The sequence below is a fragment of the Erinaceus europaeus genome, chromosome 10 (genome assembly GCF_950295315.1).
Source record: "Erinaceus europaeus chromosome 10, mEriEur2.1, whole genome shotgun sequence".
In the NCBI taxonomy this organism is placed as follows: Eukaryota; Metazoa; Chordata; class Mammalia; order Eulipotyphla; family Erinaceidae; genus Erinaceus; species Erinaceus europaeus.
In genome coordinates, this window is record NC_080171.1 from 54,899,068 (window position 1) to 54,918,522 (window position 19,455).

Consider the following 19,455-nt stretch of genomic DNA (forward strand, 5'->3'; position numbering starts at 1 on the left):
TTGTAGTTATTATTGTTGTTGTTATTGAAGTTGTCGTCATTGTTGGATAGGACAGAGAGAAATGGAGAGAGGAGGGGAAAGACAGAGAGGGGGAGAGAAAGACACCTGCAGACCTGCTTCACCACCTATGAAGTGACTGACTCCCCTGTAGTTGGGGAGCTGGAGGCTTGAACTGGGATCCTTATGCTGGTCCTTGTGCTTTGTGCCACCTGTGCTTAACCTACTGCGCTACTGCCCGACTCCCGAGTTGGAAAATCTTAAGGGACACAGAAGGTTTGTGTTTTGCTTGCCTAGAAACCACCACTCACTAACTTCCTTCAGTATAGAGCAGTGGAATGTGTTGGGGACAATGTTTCTGAGGTAGTGTACACCACTCTTTACAGCTCAGGCAAAATACTCTAAAGACTGAGAAGTCACCACCTACTGCTAAGATAGCACAAAAGGAATTAAATGACCTGGAGTATAAACAGTGAACCTAGATTGTGATGCCATCCCTACAGGAGGCTGTGTTAGAGTTTTCAAACATCAACAGATGGAGAACAGGTAGTGTCCATTTAATCAATAACAGAGACTGGACACAAACACAGAGCACACTTCTTATGACTGTGATGTTACTTGAGGAAACTTGCCTTTATACTCAAATATCTTCTGAAAGAAAGAAGGAGAGGGAAGGGGAATAAGTCCAGAGACTTACCCCAAAATGAATGGTTTAGATTGAGATTATAACACTCAGATTGACTAGAAAAAAATCATGATTACAAAATGGGGATAGAATATAATACCTTAGGACTTAAGAGTAAATTTGAATCCAAGAATGACAAATAAGAAAGTTATATTTTAATACATCTAAGTTGCAGAGTATGCAGTTAAATAAATTGTTCATGTCGACAAAGGAGAGAGTTTAAGGGCTAGGGAGATAGCATAATGGTTTTGCAAAAGACTTTCATGACTGGGACTCCAAGGTCTCAAGTTCAGTTCCCAACACCACCAAAAGCCAGAGCTGAACAGTGCTCTGGTCTCTCTCTGTGTGTCTTTCTCACTGTATTTCTTTCTCATGGAAATAAATAAATATTAACAGAGAGCGAAAGAGCTTGGTACACAGATGACTGAATGCTTCTAATAAATCAGTTTATAAATCAATATCCATTAATTCTATTGGTTTACCCAACCACATGAATATGTACATTTATCTCCTATTTCCCACATTGTTCAAGGGGCTATCAGTCAAGATCTTCCATTGCCTGGCTGCAAGAAATATGTAGATTATCTCTAGAGAGCAAGTTATAAGAAATAAGTACAAAACTTGAAATTAGAAAAATCTCTTTTAGGGGCTTGGTGATGGTGCACCTGGTTGAGTGCACCTATTACAATGTGCAAGGTCGTAGATTCGAGCCCCTGGTCTCCACCTGTAGGAGGGAAGCTTTGAGAGTAGTGAAGTAGTGCTGCAGGTGTCTCTCTGTCTCTCTCCCTATCACTCTCCCCTTTCCTTCTTGATTTCTGGCTGTCTCCAATAAATAAAGATAATAAAAAAGTCATATATTTAAAAAAAAGAAAAATCTCTTTAAATTTATAACTTACTAGCTGAAGAAGATTTCAGAAATTTCTTCATTTCTTCTTTTTTCTCTCTCTCTCCAGGACTGTTGCTGGGGCTCAGTGCCAGCACAATGAATTCACTGCTCCTGTGGCTATTTTATTGGAAAGGACAGAGAGAAATTCAGAGGGGAGGGTAAGACAGAGAGGGAAAGGGGGGGTGGAGTTAAACACCTGTAGACCTGCTTCACCATTCACGAAGCCTCCCTGTTGCAGGTGGGGAGTGGGGGACTCAAACTTGGGTCCTTGAACACGGTGCTATGTATGCTTAAACAAGTATGCCACCGCCCCTGTCCCAAATTTCTTACTTTCTTTAGGATTCCATCTTTTTAAGGCTTTCTCATCTGTAAAATATGGAGCAAACTCATTAATCATATCCAACTCAAAAACTTACTATGAAGATATGAGGATCAATTGAGGTCACATATATAAGGTAAATATTAATCACCACACAAAGGCTGATTATTATCTCTTGATAGATGAGCTTTATTGAAGTCTCTCTCTGTCTCTCTCTGTCTCTGTCTCTCTCTCTCTCGTTTCCAAGGTTATTGCTGGGGCTCAGTGCCTGCACTAGAATTCACTGCTCCTGGAGGCTACTTTTTTCCCTTTTTTGTTGCTCTTGTTGTTTATCATTGTTGCTGTTATTGCTGTCATTATTGCTGGATAGGACAAAGAGAAATGGAGAGAGGAGGGGAAGACACAGAGGGGGAGAGAAATATAGACACCTGCAGAACTGCTTCACTGCTTGTTAAGTGACCCCCACTGAAGGTGGGGAGCGGGGGCTCAAACCGAGATCCTTACTCAGGTCCATGCACTTGGCACCATGTGTGCTTAACCCCCTGTGCTACTGCCCAGCCCCCTTAAGTCTCTTTTTAATTTTTGTCGCACTTGTTTTTATTGTTGTACTTACTACTGTTGTTGTTATTGATGTCATTGTTGTTGGACAGGACAGAGAGAAATGGAGAGAGAAGGGGAAGACAGAGAGGGGGAGAGAAAGATACCTGCAGACTTGCTTCACCACTTGTGAAACAACCCCTCTGCAGTTGGGGAGCTGGAGGCTCGAACAGAGATCCTTACGCTAGTCCTTACACTTTGCACCACCTGCACTTAACCCACTGCACTACCGCCCGACTCCTAAGTCTCTTTTTAAATGATTAGGTTAGAATGTATTTATAGTAAAACCATGTTGACTGCTGATGATCTCTAAATTTTCAAGTACCTATAAGCAATCTTTTAAAGTCCACCCAAAATTTTTGCCAAGGATAGTTTCAAAAATTCTCTATCCTCTCAGATTCAGCAGATTGAATATATTTCGCTCTTTATGAATAAATTTCTCTATATACATTTAATACATATCTTTTATCATCACTGTAGTTATCTATTATTCTATGGAGATTACAGGCATGGCTCAATGATTGCATTCACAATTCATTTAAGCTTCTTGAGACATTAATAATCAGAACCTTACAGTCTTATGCATATCTATAACCATCATTCTCACTCCTTTGCTGCCTGTTCTTCTTTTCCGACATCATTATAAACACACAAACTTCTCAGCCTCTTTAGTTTGTTTCTCTTCAGCTTGAAGATAATTCCTTGAACAGAGGATTTGACAAATGAAGTCAAAAGCTCTGATCTTTCTTATCTCTCATGTAACATAGCTGTGCACCAGTAATGAGCTCTTCCATTTTTATTTTTATTTTTTACCCCGAACTAACCTCAGTTCACACCTAACACTAGTTTTCTTGAGGCTGAAAATCCTTCTTGGGAGTCATGTTCTTTGGCAGCTGACTTTGGCCATGAGCCTCTCCTGCCACCTTCAGCACATGTTCATTTCTGATTAAAAAAAAAAAAAAAATGTCTTCAGAGTGATCGCATGAAGGAAATTTCTTGGCATTCAAGGGACCTCCAGTACTAAATCAAGCTAGGGTTGTAAAAGATACTGACTGAGTGGGAGGCCAGGCGACTAATTACCTCAGTACTACTTGGTGAAGCCAGTGGAGGCCAAAGTGTTTCCAGTAGCACCAGCCAATCTACTCAGGTGGGCACATAAAGAAGCTTGGTAGATAAAGAACTGAGTTCATACCAGTGATTACATATCAGAGTGAGAAAATAAAGGAAATAACCAAAAATCTTATTTTTTTCCCCTTAATGGGCTGCTGGAGTCTCATGCAAATGGCCAACTTTTTCATTCTTTTTCTTTTAAAGAGAGAGAGACACAGAGGGAGGAAAGACATCAAAACACTCCTGTACCATACATAGCTCTCCTATATAGAGCCTGGGCCTCACAGACAGGAAAGGAGTATGCGATGAGTTAGTTACCTCTCTCCCAGGCCAATAACCAGAATCTTTGCAATTCATATAATTGACTCTTAGTCCCTTTCTTTCTTTCTGTAGGACTATTTTAAAGATTTAGTTAAGAGGTAAGAACTACATTTAAAATAGTTTCATCAAAAGAGTTTAACATCTCTGTGCTCTCTATATGATGGTGTTAAGTTGGAAGTATGTTTTAATGATCATGTTTTTAAAACTTACTTAGAAGAAACCTTCCATAAGACAGAGATAATGTGGAGCTGAACTCAAAAATCGAGTGCCATTGTAGTGAGTCATAGCTGGACTTGGGCAAGATTTTTCATTTGAGTATTTTTTTGAGTTTATGTTATAGAACCAGGCCCAAGAATGCTGGAGGGAAAAGAGGCAAAGTATACAGTCTGATTCCTAACTGCAGGGACCATTTAGCACAGCTGAAAAAAAGTAATTAACATGAATATAAATTACTCTACTTTTTTTTTTTTTTTGGTCACTAAGATTTTTACTGGGACTTTATGCCTGCAAAATTCCACTGCTCTCTAGAAGACACTTATCTTAAAGAGAAGGAGACAGGCAGACAAGAAGAGAGGAGAGATGCCGCAGCCTTGTTCCACCACTTAAGAAAGAAGCTTCCCTACTGGATGGTACTTCCATGTAGTGGCCCAGAGCTCAAATTCAAATTCTCTGCTTGGTAAAGTGTGCTCGCTACTGAATGAGGGATCCCCCTACATACACACTTTGTGTTACAGTTTATAAATGCAAGAATAAAGTTCAGAGAGTAGGAAGAGTAGCACGGAGTGGAAAAGTATGTCCCCACATATCCTCTTTGCAAACACAAAAGACCCTCCTTGTCTTTTGGTGAATCTTATATTTATTAGATTATTTAAATCTCTACAAAGTCTGCAGTAAAGGGAGCTGTTTGTCTTTGAGTAGTTTATTACTTTGTTGGAAAAGTCATGGTGCATTTTTGCATAGAAATAAAACACATCGTGGCTTTTCTGAAAACCCAGTGTGTCTTTCCAGCACATTTGACAATACAAGCTCTATTATTTTCATGTAATAAAATTTTCAGCATCTTGCATAATTGCTCCTCTCACCTAGAAAATGTTCCCAGCACATTCAGAAGTAGTAATAGGTGTAGGTGTGACTTGGAAAGAAGGAGAAGATGGAACCATGGGGAAAAAATGGGCAAATATATACAAATATAGACTGATAGTTGTAGAAATAATAGTTAACCCATATCTACAACCTTGGAAGAACTGCTGTAGCTTCCAATGGAGGGAATAGGGATACCGGCCTCTGGTGGTAGGGACGGTGAAGAATCATACCCCTGTTGTCTTATAATTTTATAAATCAATAATAAATCAATAATAAAATTTAAAAAGAAAATGATCTAAATTGTTTCTCCAAGTGTTCTGCAGCTCTCTTTGACAAAGAGATGAGAAATTGTACCCATGTCAGTGACTGCACTGTAAACCATTAACCCCCCATAAAAATTATTTTAAAAGATAAACAATAATATCCAAAGTGATTCCCTTTTTGATCCTTGAGTTACTTATAACTACTTTTTTCCTAACAATAGATATTTGAGCATTATCTGTGTAAAGAAGAAAAGAAAGAAAGAAGGAAGGAAGGGAGGGAGGGAGGAAGGAAGGAAGGAAGGAAGGAAGGAAGGAAGGAAGTGTTGCCAGCTACAGCTTCATACAGGGCATTCATTTACTCTGGGCTTTGAAGGATGGATTAGTCTTTGCACTGATACAGGGTGGAGATGCTTTCAGGAGGGTGCAAACAATGCTCTGATAAAGGATAGGCTCAAGCCATCATATCTAGAGATATAATTGGTCCTGGTAAAGAGCTGGGTGGCACAGCTTGTAGAGCACATAAGCTATCATGTGCAGTGACCCAAGTTCAAGTCCCCAGTCCCCACCTGCAGAGGGAAAGTTTCACAAACAGTGAAGCAGTGCTGGCGATGTCTGCTTTTCTATCTCTCCTTCACTGTCAATTTCTATCTCTAGCCAATAAATAAATATTTTTAATTGCCCCTGATAAATGGATGGAATTCTGGATGGAGGGGTAAAGTGTCAAGATGCCCTGTGTATAAGAATCAGAGGGCTATAAAGCAGTAGTTTCTAAATATAAGCCCCAAATCAGCTGAATTTTAAATCTCCTGACACTTCTCAACCCTAGCTTCAGTTTTACGAAGGTGAGTCTTGGACATTTGTATGTTAAAATAGCTCTCCTGGAGCTCAGCTTCCCCAGAGTCACACCCTACTAGGGAAAGAGAGAGGCAGACTGGGGGTATGGACCGACCAGTCAACGCCCATGTTCAGCGGGGAAGCAATTACAGAAGCCAGACCTTCTACCTTCTGCAACCCTCAACGACCCTGGGTCCATGCTCCCAGAGGGATAGAGAATGGGAAAGCTACCATGGGAGGGGGTGGGTTATGGGGATTGGGTGTTGGGAATTGTGTGGAGTTGTACCCCTCCTACCTTATGCTTTTGTTCACTAATCCTTTCTTAAATAAAAAATTAAAATAAAAAATAAAATAAAATAAAATAGCTCTCCTGGGAGCCGGGTGGTGTCGCATCCAACTAAGGACACATAGTACTAAGCTCAAGGACCTACACAAGGGTCTGGGTTCAAGCCCCCACTTCCCACCTGCAGGGGGGAGGTTTCCTGAGGAGTGAAACAGGTCTGTAGGTATCTGTCTATCTGTCAGTCTCTGTCTCTCTCTACCTTTCTACTTCCCCCTCCTCTCTCAGTTTCTCTCTTTCCTAACCCTTGGCCCCTGCACACTTCTCAAAAAATAGCACTTTTTTTTTTACACAATTTTTTAAATATAAGATGTTGATTTAACTACTTTTAAAGTTATGGTGAAAAGACATAATGGGAAGTAATAATAATTTTTTAAAAAGGCCCTCCCTTGAGAGGTAGTATTCCTACAGGACAGCAAAACAAGTACTGTTCTCTTCTACCCTCACATAATCTGACCTGGCTTATCCCCCACCATCATTCTTTAATGGGACAGAGCTTGACTGATTTCAAATATGCAGTTGACTTCATATACCTATGGGCTCTAAATAAGATCTATTTTTTAAAGCCAGTTTCCTGTCATTCATCCAATTGCCTTATAATTTGCCAAACAAAACAAGGTATACACTTCCCAGAATGCATAGTAGTAGAGATAATTCTCCTTTTCCTTAATTAAAAAAAAAAATCTCCCCATTGTTTTACTTGAAGTCCAAACATGTTAGCTTACAGTACAAGGCTTTACATGATCAGATTCATGATACTGTCTTCAATAGGCCCAACTCATGCCAAAACCCTATTCGTAGACCCATAGTTGTCATCACTATGTGATTCGAGAACTCGTTCTGTCTTATTCCCTTTGTACGTGCTGTTCTCTTGTCAGCATCCTTTCCCCTAGTTCTTTGCCTGGAAAACTTCCATTCAAACTTGTCATTTCCTCTAGGAATAACTCCCCTCCCCTTCCTCCAGTGTTAGATAGGTGCACTCCTTTCTGTTTACAACATTTGTAGGCATCGTGGCAAAGACTAGTCAGATCATATCATAATTAATTACCAGTTTATGGTTAATCTTCCAGATACATGTACTATGCAAAACACACAAATCCCAGGCTCTCCCAAGGCACATGGGATCAAAATTTTCATCTTCACAAGATCTCCTGGTGATCCCTATGCTCATTAAGGTCTGAGTAGTCTTCTCTAACAGATATAAGGGGTCAGGGGACTGGGTGGTAGGGCACCAGGTTAAGCACACATACATAGTATGAAGCGCAAGGACCCATGCAAGGATCCTAGTTTGAGCCTTGGGCTTCCCGCCTGCAGGGGAGTCACTTCACAAGAGGTGAAGCAAGTCTGCAGGTGTCTATCTTTCTCTCCTACTCTCTATCCCCCTGCCCTCTCAATTTCTCTCTGCCCTATCAAAAATAAAATAAACAATATAAAATAATAAAATTAAATAAAATTAAAAATGACCACAGGAGCAGTGGAGCCCGACGATAACCCTGGAGGCAACAAAAAGGGGACGTATATATGTGCCTCAGGAAACTAAACTACCACCTCTAAATTAAGTAACTATCATGGTGCTATGCATGTCATAGCACTATGCCTGTATATGAACCCCACCTGTCCTCCTGAAAATTTTTTGTGTGGCACCTGAGAATGAAGGGCATTGTGTGTGTATGATACCATTGAACAGCCTTTCAACCCAATCTTTCATTTTTAATTTTTATTAGAGAGAGAATATAGGGAGAGAGAGAGACTGAGAAGAGAGATAACATAGCACTTCTCAGCCATCCATGGAACGTCTAGGGTACTCCAGTGTTGTGCCAAGATTTGAACACAGGACTTCATACACAAAAGAAAATGTGCTCTACCAGGCAAGCTATTCCCCAGCCCTTGAACTGATTTTATACCAGTGCTAAATAAAAGTTAAAGCAGAGGCTATTTTATGGTAAGGCCATTGCAAACAATATTTTGTAGGGCCTACATGACAAAGAAAGGGATATTCTTTACCTCTCTGCCATGGAATCCAACACTAAGGACAGTGGAGCCCCAGAAAACCTTGGAGTCCACATTATAGGTAGAGGTCTTGGGGATCTCATCTCAGGTGGCATGAGGCAACTTTTTAAAAATTGTATTATTATCTTTATTTATTGGCTAGAGATAGCCAGAAATTGAGAGGAAGGGTGAGATAGAAGAAGAGAGATATACACTTGCAGCCCTGCTTCACCACTCACAAAGCTTCCCCCCTACAGGTAGGAACTAGGGGCTTGGACCTCAGTCCTTGTGAACTGTAACATGTGCACTCAAGCAGGTGAGCCACCACTCAGCTCCATGAAGCAACTTCTTCAAGTGAAACTTACTACAAAGTGGGCCAGACTTGGGATCACTCCTTATGAGCTTTAAAGAACATTTTAGGAATAACTACAGGAGTGACCATGCATGAGTAAATGGGAACAACATTGTATGATAAGTAGAAAAATGATCTTCCAGATATTTCTATATCCAGAATGCTGTTTCATGTGACCAAAGGGACTGGTGAATGTTGTTAAGGAGTTTGAAATGGGGGGTGGGGGAGGGTGGGGGGGTGGGGGGTTTATCCTACATAAACCATGTGATTATTATTATTATTATTATTATTTTTACTAGCGTACTACTCAGCTCTGGCTTATGGTGGTGTGGGGTATTGAGTCTGGGACTTTGGAGCCTCAGGCATGAGAGTCTCTTTGCATAACCATTATGCTATCTACCCTGCCCACATGGTCTTAATGGGTTCACAACAGCCTTTGTCAGGAAGCTGTGGGAAGCATCAGAATCAAAGTATTCAGAGAAATTACAATTAAAGTAGTGAATGACTAAGAAGGGGCCATGAATGAGGACGCCTAGAATTTCCAGACACGAGTTCTACAAAGTTTCTAGTTCCTGATGCAAACCTCTGTCACTTTGATTTTAGCCCAAGATTTCTATCTTACAGAACTGTAAGAGAGCAAACGTGTACTGTCTTAAGCTTCCAACTCTGTGGTAATGTTATAACAGCAATGGAAAACATGCACTTGTAGGAAATCGAAGTCGTTCATATTAATGTAAATTCCTTTACTAATACAAGCTGGGGCATGGAGCAACATCTGGGTTGCTCATGCTAAACTACAGACCTAGGCTGCCAGAAATTGGTCATGTTTCTGTGGGCCAGGTGGTGGCACACCCAGTTAAGTGCATGTAGTCCTAGGCACAAGTATCCCTGCAGAGACCTGAGTTCCAGCCCCGGGACTCCCCACCTGCAGTGGGGATGCTTCACTAGCAGTAGGTGTCTATCTCTCTCTCTCCCTCTACCTCCCCCTCCTCTATCAATTTCTCTCTGTCCTATAGAATAACACAGAAGGGGGAAAAAGGGGGGGGGTGGATGGCTGCCAGAAGTAGTGGATTCATATTATGGGCACAGCTTTGACCTAGCACATTATGATTGGGCTCTCCTCAATCGCTATCAAACAGGCCATGGCCGGTGCGCCACTATGTTCCACCGCTGGGGAGCCAGAGACGACCCGAACTGTCCCTGCTGCTACAGACAGACTATGACCAACATAGTCAACGACTGCCACCTCTCCAGATTCAAAGGAGGTCTCGAAACTTTACATCAGGCTCAACCTGACGCTGTTAACTGGCTACGGAAGAAGGGCAAACGCTAGAAGAAGAATGGGCACTGAGCTCCAGCAATAACCCTGGAGGCAAAAAATTAAATTAAATGTTAAATAATAAAATAAAGAAATTGGTCATGTTTCTATCTGATTGGCTCTTAGAAAACTCTAGAAATATATTCAGGGGTGGAGGGTGTCTGGAGAGGAACAAGAGATTGGTTCTATCTCAATTTCAAAAGATCCAGCATTTTTCAAACAGATTTATTACTCTATAGAAGAATGCTCTCTCAAAGGCATCTTCCTAGCCTAAAACCCCAAGTAGTTTGTGAGAGCCAAAGCTTCCAGAGAACAACAATGAACTTGTCATCCTATGCTGATAAATCGACTGCTAGGAGCTCTGGAGGCTTGGTGGGGAAAGGCAGTCATCACAGCCATGTAGAGAAAGTCCCTGGGGCCATCAATGCAGAAAACCAGTAGCTTCTATTAATAAATCAATCCCTTCCCAGAAGAACTTAAGATTTTTTTTTATTGCTGTTGGTTTATGGAGAAACCTTTAAAGGAAAGGGGGAGGGGGCAATGCCAGATCTGTCTAGACCATGAAATCCACCTGACATGATTCTTATGGCCTATTTGCACTATCCCCTTTGAAAGATCTCCTTATAAGTAGAGCTCTCAGCAGCTTTGAGCTTCACAAGGCATGAGCCTCCCTTTGGAGACTTAACAATGGTCTAGATGACACAGAATCCCGAAGACTGAACAGTTTCCTTGGTGTCCACAGCTAAAGCTACTTTCTCAACATATCTGCAAATCGCATTACTTTAGCTACGGGTAACTGATTCTGAGCCCCTTGGAAGAGGTTTCTCTGGAGTTTCCAATCCTAGAAACAAGTGGTAGTAACTGAACAATTCTGTCTTTGAAAGGGAATGTCCATCTTACCTGCTCAGAGCAACATTGTCAGACCAAGGAGGGGAGGGGAAGAGGGCTGCAGTTCTGACTCTAAGCCAGCCACAGAAAGGAACAGATGCACTCATCCAGGAGCAATGAAGTGACAGCTTAATTCCCGGCACCCCACTGTGAAACCATGGCAGGGGTTAATTAATTTCCTTTCCAGAGGTTCCCTGGGAGACTTTGCCTTGGTTCATAGCTGTGTGAACCCACAACATTCCCTGCATGAGGTCTGGTAAAGGAGGCAAAGTAAGCCTGCTCCTCACTGGTATTTTGTTTTTCCATCTCTGGAAATTGGTCAAGTAACTAACAGTACTTAGAAAGAGCAACAGCTAAGGCAGCCTTCAAGGAAAAGTAAAATAGAGTAGGTTTGCCAATGGTTTCTCAAGATAACCCTTCTAGGATCCTTTGTGCATTCATATCTATTTAATGACTTCATAATGGAAGTTAGTATTAAGCATCTACTGTGGGACATACATTAAGTTCATTTATTCTTTAAAAAAATTTAGTACAAATTCCTAGTCCCATTTCATAGATAAAAAAAAAAAAAAAAAAAAAAAGGGCGGTAGCGCAGCAGGTTAAGCGCACATGGCGCAAAACGCAAGGACCGGCGTAAGGATCCCAATTCAAGCCCCGGCTCCCCACCTGCAGGGGAGTCGCTTCACAGGTGGTGAAGCAGGTCTGCAGGTGTCTATCTTTCTCTCCCCCTCTCTGTCTTCCCCTCCTCTCTCCATTTCTCTCTGTCCTAGCCAACAACAATGATGACATCAATAACCACAACAATGTTAAACAACAAGGGCAACAAAAGGGAAAATAAATAAATATAAAAAAAATTTTTAAAAAGAAAGAAGAATGATTTACCTACCCTATTATAACTAGGAAGATACAGACAAAGAAAATGTGAATTTAGCTGGCCTAACTCCAGGCCTGTGTTTATGAAATAGAACTTTTAATTTAAAACAAACAAACAAGCTAGATTCAAATCTTGGCTTTGCTACATAGTAGTTTCATGACTGGCCAAGTTACTTCAAGTTGCAACTTCATCTTTAAAAATGGATGACACATATATTTCAAAGGATTAATGAAGATTAAATAAGATGTTTATACATTATTTAGTATAGTAATTAGCACATAATACTTCTGAAAGAAATGTTAACCTAGATATCATTACTTTTCATAAGAAATTTACCTTGTAATAATAATTCCTGTACCACCACATTTACCCTTTTTTAAAATATTTAATGTGAATTAGATTTTGCTTTTTTTGACCAGAGCATTGCTCAGCTCTGGCTTATAATAATGCTGGGGTTGAACCTAGGACCTCTGATGCTCCAACACAAGGGTCTTCTGCATGAACGAATCACTATGTTATCTTTCTGTCCCTTGTGAATTAACATTGGAAGATTGTTTTCCCCATAGAAAAAGTCTTTGGTTGAGTGATATTGAATGACTGATGGTCATTAAATTGACCTAATAAAAACTATGGTTGCCATTTTTTAGACTACTTTTTCTCAGGACAGTGTATAGTTTTTATCATTACTATTTTGGTAAAGGTAATAGTATCTCAAAGGATTTCTGCAAAATCACAGCTTCAATCCTGACTCGGTTTGTATGAGAAGCTCTTGAATTCATAAATGATATCCTTTCTTGTCATGGTGGGTTATGGGGACCAATTCTTGCCAAGAATAAGTATATAACAGGAGTTGCCTGAGACCAGAAGAAAGGTGTAACTGTACAGTTAGCCTAAAGAACATTCTATTAATATCTGATTTATGAGCAGGTAACCCCATTCTTTAGTCTGTATTTAAGAGGAATTTTCACTCAAATACATTAGTGGTCACCTGTGAGAACATTCATGGTGTTACAGTAAGTAGCCTCAAGATGGAGGGGGCCACATAACAGCCGTGGAGTTAAAATAGAGGGTATCCTGCTGACATAAAGGCCACCTAGGAGACTGCTGTGTCACAGAAAGCAAATGTGTGCCTAGTTATCACTTGAACTATATTGAATTATTAGCAGCCTAGCTGTTGGAGAGTAGGTTTTAAGTGTATCAGTGTAGGAAAGGCTTATGAAGGCAAAGGTGACTGTTTTTAGAATATAAGCGAAGAGTTTTCAGTTGTGGAAGAGATGTGTGTTTAGAATAACATTCATAGAGACTTGTATAGAACTGGAATCATGAACATCAGTAGTACGTGGTTATTTGACAGAGATGCAGATTCTCAGACTTTGCTCTAATCCTCTGTATTAAAAGGTGTCAACATAGAGCCCTGGATTCTACTTTTTTCTTTCAGCTAACCCTCAGGGAACCCTTGGCTTACTGAGGATTAAGAACTATGCTATTTCCAACCATAGCTAGATATTACATAGAGTCAGTTGGAGGATTTTTCAGTTCTTGATAGTCAGGCTGCTTGTCAGATCAATTAAACAAATCTCTGGGGTGGGGTCTGAGTATCCATATTTCTAAGAACTTTACAAGTAATTCCAACAGGAAGCCAAGATTGAGAACCACTACATTCAGACAAGCCTTCTTTAGAAAACTTAGGAGCCAGCAAGACTTCCCTTCATTTCATCTTCATTTAATCTCTGGAAAATTTGATTCTCTACTTAATTGGATCAAAGCCTAAGGTTCTAAATCACTTATATTAAAAATATAAATTACCCAACCTTTTATGTCAAGAACCCACAGGCACAGAGTATGGTACTTTTCCACTCTTGGTCCTAGGCAATTGACATTTGATTATCATAAAAGAACTCAAGTTGGAGTTGACTAAAAATAGCAAGGCCCCTGCTTTGGTTTAGTCTGATGAAAAGCAACAATGATAGATGGTTGAACATGCCACATACCTTATATATTGAGTACACCTCAGAATTATATACACACAAAACTCAAACATATACAACTATTAGATGCACGTATCAATTAGGTGACAGAAATAGGGTTGACACAGCTACTAATAACAATGAACCCACTAGAAGGAATTATGTTAAGTGAGATAAGTCAGAAAGACAAAGCCGAGTATGGGATGATCCCACTCATAAGAAAGAAGAACAGAAAGGGAAACTCAAAGCAGAATCTGATTGAGTTTGGAGTATGGCACCAAAGTAAAAAACTCTGAGTAGAGGGTGAGGGTAGATGGTCAGCTTCACTGGGGGAGGGGGGAAAGGGAGGGGGAGGACCTGGACAGGACACAAATCTTTGGTGGTGGGAATGGTGTTAATATACCTATTACTCTCATAAATCACTATTTAATTAATATGAGGGGAAAATTTGATCAAATGTCTCAAACTTTTTGATTCATAGACCATAGCTCTGAGTATATGTTCCTTCAGTCTAAGCACTTAAATTTTCAAATTGATAATCAAATTGAATTTTAACAGTGGGCTCAAACTGTTAATACATTTCTAATAATGACTTGTTCTTTGAAATATTAAATCACCTATAAGCTTAGACTAAGGAGAACAGAAGCAACTGATGGTATCACTTTATAAGATACAGTTATATGTAAATAATATTAAAAGACAAATTATGGTTAGGTCTTATATGATACAACAAACCCTAACAATGGGATTTTCAAAGTTAACCCAACAGCCAAATAATTTGGTTATAACAATAACTATCTATTGCATTCTTAAACCGTAAGACAACAGGAACCTTGTCCATTCTCTACAAAACCCATTATTTCTCCCAGTCCTGGGACCTCTGGGGTGGGACTGACTTTCCTGCATACTTCTTTCAATTCATAACAATTGATACTGCTTCTGCTGATCCCAACCTAAGCAATGCAACCAGTACTACCTTGATATGTTTTACTTCAGATTGTGCCCAGAGACAATAGACGTGTAATGTCAACTATCCAGCTTCATTACTCTGGTGAAACTTTTCCTAGTTAATAGAACTCCTTAATTCCATTTTGGGTGGTGCACTTTTTTTAAAAAACCTCAAGACTTATAGACCAGAGCCCATGAGATAGGGCTTATGAACCCGTGTATCCACAAGTTGGGAGAAAATACATACCTTAAAGCAAAAGTGCACAATAGTTTACAATGATTCAATAAATGATTCAATAAATGATTCAATAAATGATTGATTCAATAAATGAAATGATTCAATAAATGAAATGATTCAATAAATGATTCAATAAATGTCCAAAGGCTGTTTCACCAGATCTCTCTTCTGCTGTCTCACCCCCAATAAAATGAATACAATAACTTGGATCCATCTGCATAGTAGATGTCAAGCTCAGGCAAAAACTAGTAAAGTCATGGGACCCTTGGAATAAACCTAAAACAGACCTACCAGCTTTTTCCAAAACCAAATCTTCATCTGCAATATTCTTGCCTTTAGGTTCATGATTAGTCAACAATTTGTTCTGCTTTATACCTTAACTCTTTTTCAACCACCAGGTTCCAGATGCCACCATGATACCAACCAGACTTCTCTGGGCAGATGATCCCACCAATGTGTCCTGAAGCCCCACCTCCCCAGGCCCCTGCCCCATTAGGGCAAGATAGAGACAGGCTGGGAGTATGGACTGACTTTCCAACACCCATGTTCAGCAGGGAAGCAATTACAGAAGCCAGACCTTCCACCTTCTGCACCTCATAATGATCCTGGCTCCATACTCCCAGAGGGATAAAGAATAGTTAAACTATTAAGGGAGGGAACTTGATATGAAATTCTGGTGGTGGGAATTATGTAGAAATGTACCTTTCTTCCTATGGTCTTGTCAATTTTTCATTTTATAAATAAATTTTAAAAAATAGATGAGGGAACTCTCTAGAAGGAAAATCAGATTCAGCAGCTCTAAGCCACCTATATGTAAACATTGTAGCAATCTGTAGGAACCAAACATAAGCTCCTCTGCAGTTGGCCATTTTCTTACACCTGTCTCATCTCACTCATTGGTGTTACTTTCTTCCCACCAAAGGCACTGGCCTTACCGAGAGGAAGAGGAGAAGGGAAACAACATCCACCACTCATGAAATTATTCTCACCATGGGCTCAGACCCAGGTGGCTGAGCATGGAAAACTGCGCTTTACTGGATGAACCATCTCCCAGCCCCCGTAAGATCAGTTTGTAGTTACAGGAGTGGGAAAGAATCCCTTCTCAAGTGTGTGTGTTTCCTCCTGCTGGAGGGCAGCTTAGGGAAAGCAACACCCCTCCGCTGCACCCTGCAAGAAGCCAGGAGAAGGGAATAACCTTTGTCCATCAGAGCTCTGTCAGATCATGGAACAAAACACAGATAGAATTGATTCAAAAAGATCAGTATTATTTATTAGGGCAGATCTGCAACTGTTCACGGATATAAATATGAAAAATGAAGAGGTACCCCAAACCCTGACATCATTGTCTTTTCTCTCCAAGTCCTCTCTGCACAAAGACTAGTTCCCTGCCAACTTGACTGCATGAACAAGAGTGAAAGTGGTTTACAAAACTACTACTTTCAAAGATGGTTACCTCCAGATGTGTCAGCCCCAGGTATCAAGTCTCCATGCACCAGATGTGATTCCCTGGGAAGTGAGGGGTGGGAGTTTGCAGCACACAGCTGCAGATGATGAGGTCATCAGCCATTTGGAGAATGGATGAGTTCACTGAGGAAGGGAAAAAAAATATTTCATTTTTTTCTTGTTTGAAGTCACTAAGCTTCAGGGTTCAGGAGGGAATTGTTGCTCTGACTTTATTCTTTGGGAGGTGGGTGGCTGCCTGCCAGAGGCAGCTGCACATAGGGTCATTTGCATTGCATGCCGTCTCTGGCTTTAGAGGGAAGCTCTTCCTTTCCTTAGATCATCTGCTTCTTTAGAGTCAGGGCCACTGCCTCACACAGATTGTATTCGCCCTTTAATCTTTCCCCACCCCTCCCTTTCCCTGCCTTACTCCATGCAGTTTAACAAGCTTCCCAGACAGGTCCAGCAGGCTCATCCCAATAGCTTTGAAAGCCAGCTGGTAGACAAAGGAGGAATTATTTCATACATTGATGACTGGGTACAGGAGAAAATCACTTTGTGGAGCATGTGGGAGCGCTCTCTCTCTCTCTCTCTCTCTCTCTCTCTCTCTCCCTCTCTCTCTCCCTCTCTCTTTCTCTCTCTCAGTCTACCCCTCGGTGCCAACACCTTATATCATGGACCCTAACTGGGACTGACCTCCTGGAATATGGTTGGTTAAGAGTGCTGAACTTTCAATGGGCTCTGGCAGACCTAGTGGGGCCCTGAGGGAACAGTTTCCCAGAAGAAGGAGCAAATTCTCTTTTGTGTATGGGCACATTCTTGAAGTTTCACCAAGGTGATGACAGGGCTAAACAGGATGGGGATCTCGTTCTCCAATGTGGGAGAAGTTGCTTTCAGTTAAATGAGGCACCTCTTTTCTTTTGGGACAGTATAAGGAGAAAAGAATTCAGAGACGACTGGAATAGAAGGTAGCCTAGGCAGGGAACAAGGATGTATGAACAGTCTTTTTCTGCAGAGAATGCCTTATTTCTAGCCAGCAGCTTGCTTATTAACTGACAAAAATGTTTCAGGTGTCGTTTTATTTGTTTTTTTTTTTCTCTCTCCAGTTGGAGATGATTTCAGTAATTACTTTAGAAATGATACCAAATGGATAGTAAGTGGTCCATTTCAACTTCATCTTTAAAACAGACTACTAGAGGCCATATACTATGAACCAATATGAAAAGCAATCAGAGAGGTCTAATAGTCACTGCTGAGCACCTATGTCCTGGGTCAGGGCCCATATATTATTAAGCCCAGAAATGTTCTTTCTCTCCTTAGAGACTCTAACAATCAATAAAGCAGGAAGCTGCTTAATAATATCAATGAACTTTTCTTTTTGTCAGTGGCATTTGGGAAATACTGATTCTTACTATTAATACCTCTGTGAGACATCTTGAGGAAATTTTTAACCTTTTTAACCATTTAAAGCGAGAACACTTCTATTATCTAGAATCCAAATAATCTATATCTTCAATATTTTCTTCAATATTTAGAGAAATTCACTTGGAGAATTAAGAATGGGGTACAAATACAGACAGATAGTTGTAGAAATAATAGTCAACCCATATCTGCAAACTTAGGAGAACTGCTGTAGCTTTCAATGGAGGGAGTAGGGATCCAGAACTCTGGTGGTGGGAACAATACGGTGTTGTACTCCTGTTATCTTATAATTTTAAAACAGTTTTAAAAAATTTTTTATTTATTGTTATCTTTATTTATTGGATAGAGACGGCCAGAAATCAAGAGGGAGGGGGTGATACAGAGGGAGAGAGACAGAGAGACAGCTGCAGCCCTGCTTCACCACTCATAAAGCTTTCCCTCTGCAGGTGGGGACCGGGGGCCTGAACCCAGTCCTTGTGCATTGTAATACATGTGTGTAACCAGGTGTGTCACCACCCAGCCCCTTATCTTGTAATTTTATAAATCAATATAAAATCACTAAAAAAAAACTAATATAGATGTTAATCCCCTCTCCAAAAAAAAGAGAGAGAAAGAGAATAAAGAGGGGGAAAAGAAATACTTCTGATAATACTGCATAAGGAGTATAGAATTATAATTTAACATTTAGATATATTATATCATAAGTCTCCCCAAAAGTCTGGTTTCTATCTACCACCATAAAATTGACTGTTACCCATTTTATTCACCCTTTATCCCCTCCTCCTCTGGTAAAACTATCATTTTGTTCTCAAAACCTAAGTGCTTATTCATTTATCTCTTTCTATTCCATATGTGTGAAGTAATATGCTATGTGCCTTTTTCCATCTTATTTCACTTAGCACAATATGCTCTAGTTTCACTCATGCATTTACAAATGGCAAAAGTTCACTTTTTTTAGCAGAGTAGTATTCCATTGTGCTTATATACTGCATCTTCTTTATCCATTCCTCCTTACTAACATTCCCACCAATAGAGCACCAAGGATCCCTTTTTTCCAAATCCTTGCCAACAGTTATTATCCCTTGTTTTTTTGATAATAGCCATTCTCAAAGATACAAATTGATATCTCACTGTGGTATTGACTTGTATTTCCCAAATAATAAGTGTAAATGAACACCTTTCCATGTGTCTGTTGCCCACCTGCATGTCTTCTCTGGAGAAGTATATGTGTATTATGTAAGAACTATTGTATAATAAGTGCAAGTGTAAAAGAAGTATATAAGATCTTCATCCTGGAAAGTCATTTGGTAGTGCAGCAGGTTAAATGCACATGGCACAAAACTCAAGGACTGGCATAAGGATCCTGGTTCGAGCCCCCGGCTCCCCACCTGCAGGGGGTGTTGCTTCACAAGCAGTGAAGCAGGTCTGCAGGTGTCTGTCTTTCTCTTCCCATCTCTGTCTTCCCCTCCTCTCTTCATTTGTCTCTGTCCTATCCGGCAACAACAACATCAATAACAACAAGAATAATAACCACAACAATGATAAAAACAACAAGGGCAACAAACAAGGAAAATAAAATAATTA

At 40.3% G+C, this 19,455-nt stretch overlaps 1 long non-coding RNA gene across 3 annotated transcripts in view; it reads right to left on the reverse strand.

Annotated features, from left to right (window-relative positions):
* Positions 1 to 400: 400 nt before the first annotated feature.
* LOC132540880 (uncharacterized) overlaps positions 401 to 19,455 on the reverse strand; it is a 149,626-nt gene continuing 130,571 nt past the window's right edge. For 2 of the 3 annotated variants that reach the window (XR_009552024.1, XR_009552020.1), the window contains 3 exons: positions 3,309 to 3,426; positions 3,092 to 3,185; positions 401 to 689 (listed from right to left, as the gene is read on the reverse strand). This is a non-coding gene — a long non-coding RNA (uncharacterized LOC132540880). Of the gene's footprint in view, positions 690 to 3,091; positions 3,186 to 3,308; positions 3,427 to 16,462; positions 16,597 to 19,455 lie in introns of all 3 variants that reach the window. The other variant, XR_009552022.1, reaches the window with a different exon arrangement.